The following is an 11,326-nucleotide window of genomic DNA, read 5'->3' on the forward strand; positions in this document are numbered from 1 at the left end:
GTGATTAAATCATTTCCACCATTTTAGGAGGAGACATATCACTCTCTTCACTTATCACTTATCTTAGGAGAAGCATAAGTTTTAAATTCCTCTGACTTTGAAGTCTTCCTTAGTTTCTACCGGGGGTTCCAGGTGTGCCAGGAGTACCCGGTGTACCAGGAGTTCCTGGTGTACCTGGTGTGCCAGGAGTTTCTGGAGTACCAGGAGTTCCTGGAGTACCGGGGGTTTCAGGAGTTGCTGGTGTTCCAGGAGTCCCTGGTGTGCCACCTGGACCACGTCCAGGTGTGCCAGGAACTCCTGGAATGCCAGGAATTCCTGGAATGCCAGGAATGCCTGGAGTTCCTGGTGTGCCTGGAGCTTTATTAATGCTTATAGTTTGTTGAGTGATATGAGGGACATAATCTTGTGATGTTCCACGGGGTCTTGGAGTACCAAGAGTTCCCGGTGTGCCAGGAGTTTCGGGTGTCCCTGGAGTTCCTGTTCTGCCACCAAAAATTCCTGGTGTACCACGTTGTCCAAAAGTGCCCCGAGTTCCAGGTATTCCACGTTCTCCCGGTGCACCATTTTTTCCTAGTGTGCCATCTATTCCTGGAGCACCATCTTTTCCTGGTGTCCCACGAGAACCACGAGTTTTTGGTATAATAGGAGGTCGTGGTGTGATATGAGTCCGTCGTGGTGTGCCAGGAGTTCCTGGGGTTCCAGGAGTTCCTGGTGTTCCAGGAGTACCTGGGGTACCACCTGAAGTTCCAGATGTGCCACGTTTTTCAAAAGTGCCACGAGTTCCCGGTATACCACGTTGTCCTGGTGCACCATCTTTTCCTGGTGTACCATCAACTCCTGGAGCTCCATCTTTTCCTGGTGTGCCAAGAGTTCTTAGTATGCTTGGAGGATGAGGTGTGATGATTGGAGGGGTTGGAACAATGGCTGGTGGCATTATTGTGGAAGGCACCATAGGCGGCGATTGAGAATTAGATCTTGGATTAGATAATTGTGAAGTGCATATGGGTGGCAATGAGATCACCATGCAAAACATGCACATAAAAAACGTAAGTGTTGGTTTTGTTTCCCCCATGTTTTGGGAAGGTTTTATTTTCTTGTTAGGCTTTTTGTATATGGAATTATAATGGGATGATGAATTATGGGCATGGCTTGTATAATTTATAGATAAGCTCAAAATTGCATGCAAAATTTCAATTGTTAAGTAATGGACCGGACCTCTTGTGTTCGTCTAATAGCCACAACATCAATCCTAAGGGCAATATGATTTCATCCACATTTAGAAATTTTTGTAATTTGTTTGCATGCACCTTTTTCAAATCTTTTTTGAGACACATATAATAAATAAAACCACCGAATACAAGGTATATGGAGTACTCTCTTATCCACCTTTAGAATTTTTTAAAATATCTAAAATTTCAAAAGATTACAAAACTCTCATAACGAACATTGGACGGGTGTCTTCATACAAAACCTCATGAATTCATCATGTCATGTAATCACACATTTTAATTCATTTATTATATATTTTTAATAAATATATATACTGGCTGACAAAACCACTTGACAGTCAGCTGTCTTTTCGGCTAAGAGTAATGTGTTTAGGGGTGCTAATGAGCAACTCGTACTCGACTTGGTCAACACTCGGTCAAAACTCGACTCGAGTTTACTCGACTCGAGATGTTAACAAGCACGAGTTGAGCAAGCTCTAACTCGACTCGAAAAGATCGTGAGCAACTCGATAATATAATATTAATATAGAATTTGCAAACAAAGTTACTATCTTTAAACAAATTTGACACTTATTAAGCCTTAATTTATATCATAAAAAAAGAAAGTAAATTTTTAATAAAATCTATATATAATAAGGAAAACAATATAAATTGAACAAAAAATAAATAAAGGCATATAATAATAGAAGGACCAAAATTTTAACGAGCAGATCAACTCGACTCGAAACTTTAACGAGCACGAGTCGAGCAGGTTTTATTTGCTCGAAACTTTAGCGAGCACGAGTTGAGCACATGTAAAAAGTTTTCGAGTTGAGTCGAGCACCCCTCAGCTCGTGATCGACTCGCTCGATAAGCACCTTATGTGTTAGCTTCTAGAATTGATTTCTGAACATCTTCAAGTTCTTGTCGCATTCTTTCAGACGGAAGGCCTGTTATGTGTTGCTCTCTGTACAAGAGTTGGGTTGCTCTCTTAACCGCAACTTCTCTTTCGCTCTCAAATATAGCTAATCTTAACGACAACATGTACATATCTTCTTCAAGTATCATCAGCTCTTCTTCTCTGAAATGCTCTTCAAAGATACACTGCTGATATTCAACTATCATGTCATCAATCTCAGGCTTCCCATTCTCTTTCATCTCCAATAGCACCTCCTTTTCATTAGTGACATTTTGAAGGGAAAGTTCCCTTTCCTGCACCAATTTTGTAGTCTTTTGCATCTCTACATTTTTAACTTGGATTTCACTATCCAGCTTTTGGCCCTCCCTGTTCAAATCATCAACCTGCTTCTTGATGACACCAAGTTTTTCCCGAGTTTGCTTGATCTCGTTGTGCAATTTGGTTTTTTCTTCCTCAGATTTGAGCAAATCAGTTGCCTTGCTGCAGATCAGAGCTGGAGCTTCGGTTCTCTCAATGTTATCAATGGCAAGGAGAACTCTTTGACTTTCTTGTTTTTGGTTTTCCTCCTCAAGTTTAGATTTGAGGCGCCACAAGTTGTTCCTCAGTTCCACTTCAGTTTCTTGGATCTCTCTTCTTTTTGCATTGATTTCATCGCTTTGAACCTGAAGACGGACTAGATTTTCCTTTTGTTGGCCCAAGGATGACATTGAGTCATGCACTCTTGCCTTTGCTCTATCTTCTCTTTGTTCGAAGTAAGCAATAGATGAAGATATACTTGATATAGAAACTTTAAGTGCTGCAAGCTTTCTAAATACAAGGGCACTTCTATCCTGCGTCTCTGATGAGAGAGGTTTTAGGGATCCAATCTCCAGTTGCTTGAACTGCAAGAGAACCTTTAACGCATCAATCTCCCTAGAGACTGCATCAACTAGAAGTACTGCTTTCTCAATGGTTTCAAATTCACTGACAGCGTGGGCCGAATTTGAAAGCTTTTCTCGGGCCTTCTCCAGCTCCTTCTTTACAAGGACAAGTTCCTCCTCTGTTAATGTCTCGGAATAAGTTCTGAAATGCACCCTAGTATCTAGATCATCCTGAGAATCACCAGGACATTGGATTTTCAAGACATTACTCTCATTAGTCTCATACTGGCCCTGAACACATGTTCCAAAAGAATTTTCCTCCATGATAGGACGCTGTTCATGAATATTCTGGATTTTATCCAACCCCGCATCCATCTGAATTTCAGTTGTAAGTGGAGCGGGTGGACACTGGCCGCATGTATTCTGCACATTCCATTTAGACGTGTCAGCTTCCTCTAAGACTACTGTGTCAGCAGACAGAATTTGCTGGTCTTTCATGCCACTGCTGCTTTCAGCAAAACATTCAGAAGACCCCGCATATTTTCCTCCATCAACCTCGACAAGCTTTTCTGGGAACTCGAATTCTCCTCTCTCTGCAGTATTGTTGTGCACAGCAGATGAAAGCAATCTTTTAATATCATCTCTCTCTTGCATTGCTTTCTCATACAAACTCATCAGTTTCTCATTTTCATCGTGCATTTCCGCAAGTTGATGCTCTAAATTCTCCAGCCTTTTTATTTCGGCGTCTTTATCTGAGAAATAGCACCAGATCCAGTATTTTGGCCTTCATCGGCAGCACCTTGAGCATCTAAATTATTGACTTCATTGGTCTCTGCAGCTGCCCTTTCATACAAATCTATCAACTTACTATTGTCCTCGAGTAAAACCTTGACCTTAGCTCGTAGTTCATCATTCTCCTTAGCTAGTATGATTGCCATTTCATGTGCTTCAGCTTCTCTTTGACTTGCTGCTGCAATGACATCAACCATGGCTTTGAGCTCCTGCTGGTCATTGTTGTTCATGTCATTCGTTGTAGTCGAAGTAGCATCAACTTGCATTTGGTGGCTTTCTTCTTTTATGTTTAAGGAGGATCTAACTTCATGTAACTCTGCCTCCAAATCCTTGATGTGCCTGCAAGATGTGAAATTTGGTCAGCCTGTCATGTGACAAAAACATAATTGAATTCTGCAAAATGCACTCGTCAGAATTCTGGAATCCCACAAATATCATACGAAGTATCATTATTTAATCACTGCATCTTTGTCTGTGGAGACCTCAACAATGAAAGAACTGAAGTCAACAAATAACAAACTTAATACTTTGTATTCTTCCAAATACCAGTCACCTTTGGCAGAAAGAAAGGGGCTGTTTCCATTCCATTTCTAAGTTGTGGCAATTATTAAAAGGTATTAATGAGTTTTATCTTCAGGCATGTAATATCAATAAGACCAAAGAAGTTTATAGACAGCCACCTTTCCAATTTTTCCTTCGCCTCCACAAAGGAGTTGAGTTTCTTACGAAGAGAATCTATTTCTGCTTGGTTTTGAATAGCCTATGAAAAAAAGAAGTTGACCGTCAGCCAATGAAGAAGCGAAAAGCTTTTAGAGCAATTAAGTCAGAAAAATCAGGAATCAAACTACAGTAAAAAATGATATAAAAGGCACTCCAGTGACCTGCACTCGCAGAAATTCGTTTTCCTCTTTGATTGATGATTGCCAAGGTGATGCAGATTCCTGAATCAATAGACCAGCAACAGGGATGAGGTGTATAAAATTAGTTTGAATTTAGATCATCAATTGTATATACATTTTAAATCTGTTTTCCATTTGTTTATGAAAATACCCAAAACCTCTATTACAAGGTTATATCCCATCATGTTATTGCTGAAGACTACTGTTAAGAAGAAATTGAACATTGTACATGCAAAATACTAATAAAAAGTGGTGATAAAGCAAACATTCAGTTACATAATAGGGGATTATGATTATAGCTTCTAAAGGTTCTCGACTATCCAAAAGTTATTTATTTTGTTGGGAAAAATATTACTTTCATAAGGAATGAGCAGACCAAGATTTTGTCACTCAAATTTGATTTTGAATGTATTACTGTTAGCAGCAGACTTCGGTAGTTGTTACACAAACATTACCAATAATACGGAGTATATATGTTTACATCCCTAATATTTGTTCCCTAAGATTTTATATGCAGATATACAGTCAGCACTCAGCAGCTACATATACTATGCCAATGGGACATTACTCCAAATTTTGAACATGAGGTGATTTAAAACACACATTAGTAATAGTTAAAAATTGCCTAATGGAACAGATCACATGAATATGACATCCTACCTTGTTAGAGTTGAGCTGGTCCAAATCGCTTGGACTGTCTGTCAGCAAACAAGGACTCCTTTTCTGCTAATGCATGTTACGCTTTGTAAGTCGCAAGTGAAGTAAACTTAACATGATGAAAAAAACTAAATAAAAATCATATAAGGCACCTGAGCATTGGATGGTTCTGATTCATGCATAAGCTTCCAATCAAGTGCTTCAAGTAACTGCACATTGTTTAAAAAATTGTAGTCAAGCCTGCTAGTCATTTTCAAGAAGCATAGAGAATGAAATGAGAGTGATCAATTAATTAAAGACCTTGTTCTGCAAGGTATTAATCTGTTCGATCATTCTTTCTCTTTCACCTTCCTCACAGAAAGACTGTAATCTGTCGAGCAACACACATATTAGCTGTCAGCCTAAAGTTAACATATAAACAGGATTGCAATCATCTCTGTTGTGACTTAATACTCTTCTGCGGCTACCCACAATACGCATAAGGTTTAGTCTCTACAAAATTCATTGTAGAAGTCTGGGGAAAGGGCCGTTAAAAGTTCAAGAGCTTGATGACAATATGACTCGACGGACATCACAAGCACATGATGGCTGGAAGGACATACCTTCTAATTTCTTCTTTCAAACGCAGATTTTCCATCACAAATCTTGTCACCTCCTGATTCTTATTAACTTGAGCACGCAAGACCTCGATCTCTTTCAAGTGTTCCTCTTTTTCCTTTAACAAGTGGGTCTCTGCAGAGATCTTACCAGAGGCAACAGCTTCTAATCTTTTAATCCCTGCTTCTCTGAACCTGAGCCTCATTTTCAGGCCTTGTATTTCATCTTGTCTTTGTTTTGCCTAATCAGCATATAATATCAGGTCAAAGTTCATTTGTAATTACCAACATCATGAGGTATGGAACTGACAAGTTAAATCACACTTTTGTGAAAACATAGAAGATATCATATTAAAAGTTTTATGCTGATGTTTAAAACAGTTGGATTTAGCACAGTAGCTAATCACTAAAGATTATTTGCACATAATTGGGACTGGGGCACTGAGAGTGACAAGAAATCAATTCAACCAATTGACAAGCAACTGAGACAGCATGATAGCATGCTACTATGCCAGCACAATATTACACAATAAATAATGTTCATATTTCACAAACTTGAAAGTCTCTAATGGACATAATTGGATAGCATGCCAGCACAGTATTACACTACTGAGAGGGGCAGAGTAGATGAATATTGAATATATTAATAAGCAACAATGTATAAAGCACAAATAAAAATAGCCTAGTTTTTTCAACATACAAGGAACAGTTGAATGGCAATATAGCATATAGGGTTCTTTTGCTACATACCAGCTGCATAGCTGCCTGGTTTTCAGCAGTGAGTGCTTGCAATGCCATGTCTTTATCCTTTTCCCTCCTAAATGCCCAAACAAGAGCAACCTCAATTTCTTTCTTCTGAAGAATACCATCGAACTTGGTAAGAGGAAACTTGACGCAAAAATGTGCAGTGTACAGCATATTGAAGCAACAAAAGCACAAACCTGGGACAGTCTTTTATTAGAGGTCAGGGGAGTTACAGCACCATTAAGACCTTCCCACTTAAAAGCCCCAGGTGATCCTAGAAAACCCAATGTCATGGCATCATTATCCTGATTTCCAGCTCCTCCATTTTGTAAACTACGCAGATGTGAGACTTCTTTCTGCACCATGATAAATCAGATTAGTACAGACAAGGTTCATACAATTTAAATTCTCTATGATATCCAACACTAATCCAACAACAGCTTAACAATATTCTTCTGAAAAATATTTTAAACATGAAGACAGAAATTATACTAACATACACAAAATAAAAAGATTAGTACAAATTCAAGTGAGAATTGAGATTGTTTGGCAACAAAACTTTTGCATTTTTGCACAACCTATAAAATATGTGTCTGTTCATATAATCTTATGCTTCTCTCAGAAGAAATTCTCTATTGTATTAGTTCTTGGGAAGATATAAAATAGAGGTACCTTCAATTGCTGAATTTGCATTCTCATGGCAAGGACATCACCAGAAGCATCTTCGTTTACAATGGCCTGATAGATTGAACAAATGGATATAATATTATAATTAATGAACATGAAGCTTACCAGTTAATAACTTTTAGAGAATGTTACTTAAAGGCAAATATCTAAAGAAAACCAACTTAGCCAAACACAAAGTAGAATCAGACTTCCTGACAACATACATTGTTCTTTATAAATTTAGCACGCTGAGCAAACTTCAGGGTGCTAAGAGTCTCCAGTGAGCAGCTGCAAGAAGATGAAAAGTTATATCAAGGAATACAGTTCAAAACACAGAAAAATCTACCTTCTATATTTGGAACTCGAGAAAAAGAAAAACAGGAAATAATCTGTATCTGCTTAAGCAAAATTATAAACTCCGCCTTCACCTCAAAATAGAAGAGAAAAATACGAGATTACTAAATAAACACTACCATGTGTAGGAGCTAGAAACTGAACATTTTTCCTGGTTCAGATTCCCAATACATTATAGATGAAAGTGATGGTTAAAAAGAAAAGGGATGCAGGAAGCACTAACCAGCTGGATGGACTTGTATTAGCAATTATAGTGGTTTTCGCATTCCCTCCAAGTGAGTCCTGAATTCCAAAGGACAGCTCAAGTCAGACTTGCAAATAGGATTCCTCGGCAGCTTAAGGAGCAAAAAAATGTGTTACAAAATACCTGAAGTAAAAAGGTTAATTTTGAATCTCGATATGGCACGTGATGAGATTTTCCATTGGATATGCTCACGAGGTTCATTATCACGAGTCTGAAGCATTATAAAAAGTAAGGACAATCAAGAGATAAATACTTTACTGTGAGCTACTGATGTATAGTTTAATTGAAAGAAAGAAAAACAGACCCTAAAGTTGACAGTGACTTATTGATATTTGTGGCTTCTTTAAGGCGATCACCTTCTGCACCAGAACTCTTTTGCCTGTAATGATAATATTGATGAGGCTAAGACTTGAAATAGATAGCAGTACAACACTCAACAAGAAGATTATATTCTAGAACAATAATTTCTTTCTTTCTATTTTCTTTCTTTTGTATTAGTCTAGTACTAGCAACGAGTAGCAATTTATGATTTTACCTTTCAGAGCCAGCTAAATCTACAAGATTAAGTCAAGCGAAGCGATGATGAGTTACACCTTGCGATTCCCACTGCAGTTTCACCACCATTCGTTAAGCACTTAAATTCAAATTTTGAAAATTCTGCACTATAAAAGAGCTGTTTTTTTTTACACATCCTAGACTTAGAGGGAAAATACTTACAGTACTCTCAATAACACAGGTGAATACACTGTGAGAACGACTACTTGCACGATTCATGTTAGTGGCAGCCACCTTTCTGTTTGCAGCACCCTGACAACCATTAACATTCCTGCATTAGGCACTTGTATATAGAATTCATAAGAAACAGGCACCGATTAAGATTGTCATATTTACCAGTCAAAAGTTCATATAGTAGTTTTGAAGATGACAAGTGGAATCATCACATAATTTTACTAGTTGATACGTATTATGTCTAGTCATCCTAGAGACTCCTAGTTAATTTGCAACCTTGTCACAAAATATTTGTAAAGTTTATCATTGTAACTCATTAAGGAGGCCACCCTAGTAAAGAGGCATATTTTAAGAGGTCAAAAATCATGTCAAGGGTTGAGAATACTTGAGATTGGCTCCTTAAGTTTTAGACTATTGCAAAGAACGAAAGATTATCTCTAACCAATGCAAACTTAATTATGCTTGTACAGTCTAATCAAGGTCTTCTGTAGGTTGAGTATGTGTTTAGTTAGGTAGATCAATACCTGAAGAAGCTGTTGCATAACATCTCGAGCACTTGTGACCTCTAACTCAGTTAGGTTTTCAACATGAATGCCTTTCTTCAAGTCTTCTCTAATCTGAAAAATGAGGAGCATAAGCTTTGAAAGGAAGCTACTGGACAATAATATATGACAATTTATACTTTAATAATCATCAACCCAGAGACTCGATCCTACAATGATAAGCACAACAAAGAGAAACAAGCTTATGACCTCACTGCTACAATGATCATTATGGCTCTATATACACAAAAAAAAAAAAAAAAAAAAAAAAAAAAAAAAAAAAAAAAGAAGAAGATTTCATAGCTTGCAATTCACATGATCCTTACCTGTAAGTTCGTTGAGGAAGGGTTTAAAAGATCAAGGATTAGTTCGTTGTAGATCTCCAAGAATGAGCATTTACAAGTAAAACGGTACTTTTCTTCTCTCCGAGCCTCTTTTTCCTGTGATATTACAAAATACGCACTTTGTACCCCCTGTATATCAAAAGGCAAATCTTTTTCAAACACTGCTGGTTCAAATCTTTTAAAAGCATGCGCCGACTAACTGAAGTTTTCAATCTTTTGAATGCCACGAAGTTCAATCAAGTTCTGAGTTAACAGATAGAAATGTACTCCGTAGAAAAGTATAATAGAGACCAAAAACATCAACCTCCCATTTGCATAAATGAAATGTTTCTAATGCAAATTGCAAAACAAATGTGCAAATCCTAAGATCTTCAATCACCAACAGTCCAACACTAAACATGCTTTCACTCCTATAGTGTACTTCTTCAGAATAGTTAGTAAAAATAAAACTTAAGATAGGTTTGGGGAATGAAGATAAGAGCATACCATTTCCTGCACATCGATCACAAGGAACAGGATCGCCCTGCAAAAGCCTATCAGTTATTCACCCATCAACACTTATATCTAGAACAGAAAAATGCTCCAGTCAGTACCAACATTGAACAACAGTATTCAAACTCCACTAAATTGCTTGAACTAGTTGAATTTATTACTTTATCAAAATGTTATTGGAACCTTTGGAGGTCGGCTCCATTAATAAATTGACCCAATCAACATTCTTTACTTTGCATTTCAATCAAACACGGGTCCTAAAGTAGTTCTAATTACGAAGGTCGAGGACTCGAGATTAAGGTTGTGCACACTCATGACTACCGAAGACCCCGACCCCGACCCCCACCCCCACCAACTACCAGATACATGTATGGTGGTTGATGCTTGCAGAAACATTACTAATTGATTGGGAATACAAGTACATTAACGAACTAATCACAAAATGCTATTGTTCTTACAAAATATTACTTCACAAATTAGAAGTAATGTTGAAATCATGCAGCTGATTTATTACCCTGAAATTAAATAGGATAAAGAAAAAGGTACAATTCGATTAGTTTATTACAACTAAAAGCATTACAATCAAATTTATACTTCTAATTATTTACTTATTTCTTCCACAATGCTTTTATCAACTGTTTATGTCAAAATTCAACTCCTTGTTGGGTATTTCCTGACCAAAATAAAGTGTCAAGGATCCGACATGGATACTTAGCGAAATGAAAAGCCGACACCAAATTCTTAATGCAACTAATTCAATGGCAATACAATCAAATCAAAAATCCCATTACAAAATTCAGCTCAAAAAAACTAAAATTAAGGAAGTACCTTAAGGCCAAGGAAGAGAGAGAGAGTAATGGCGAGCAAGACGCTAACAATAGAAGAGGAGAGAGAAATTTGGAAGAAAGAATGAGAATGAAAATGGAGACGATGATGGTGATGAGGAAGAGGGTAGCAGCTGTGGTTCAGTGACACCGCCATGGATAAGACACACCACACACTACATTCAATCGCAATTACGGGGCGTTTGGTAGTACGGGCTACAGGGAGGGAAGATATAATATGTTTTTTTTTTTTTCAAAAGAATTCATTAATACACTATGATTTTCATAATTTTTTCATTACGAAATTAAAGATATTTAACGATAAAAAAAAACTGTACATAAAACAATGATCTGATCTGAACTTAAAAAATAAGGTCAGTGAACTAAACAAGACTTTACTCCCTCCATTCCAAAATACATTAGACGTTGAATTTTTTTTCACTATTTAATTATTTA

At 37.4% G+C, this 11,326-nt stretch overlaps 1 pseudogene across 1 annotated transcript; it reads right to left on the reverse strand.

The window, feature by feature from the left end:
- Window positions 1-1,802: 1,802 nt before the first annotated feature.
- On the reverse strand, window positions 1,803-11,077 carry LOC145581869 (kinesin-like protein KIN-12E; annotated as a pseudogene). The gene is made up of 19 exons (XR_014099701.1): window positions 10,875-11,077; window positions 9,537-9,683; window positions 9,193-9,285; window positions 8,657-8,746; window positions 8,475-8,545; window positions 8,244-8,318; window positions 8,063-8,150; window positions 7,919-7,977; window positions 7,566-7,629; window positions 7,348-7,413; window positions 6,873-7,031; window positions 6,682-6,786; window positions 5,938-6,173; window positions 5,636-5,705; window positions 5,488-5,544; window positions 5,339-5,401; window positions 4,661-4,720; window positions 4,460-4,539; window positions 1,803-4,118 (listed from the first exon to the last, which is right to left on the reverse strand). The product of XR_014099701.1 is annotated as a kinesin-like protein KIN-12E (transcript).
- Window positions 11,078-11,326: the final 249 nt, after the last annotated feature.

The sequence above is a fragment of the Chenopodium album genome, chromosome 15, assembly GCF_948465745.1.
Source record: "Chenopodium album chromosome 15, dcCheAlbu1.1, whole genome shotgun sequence".
Lineage (NCBI taxonomy): Eukaryota > Viridiplantae > Streptophyta > Magnoliopsida > Caryophyllales > Amaranthaceae > Chenopodium > Chenopodium album.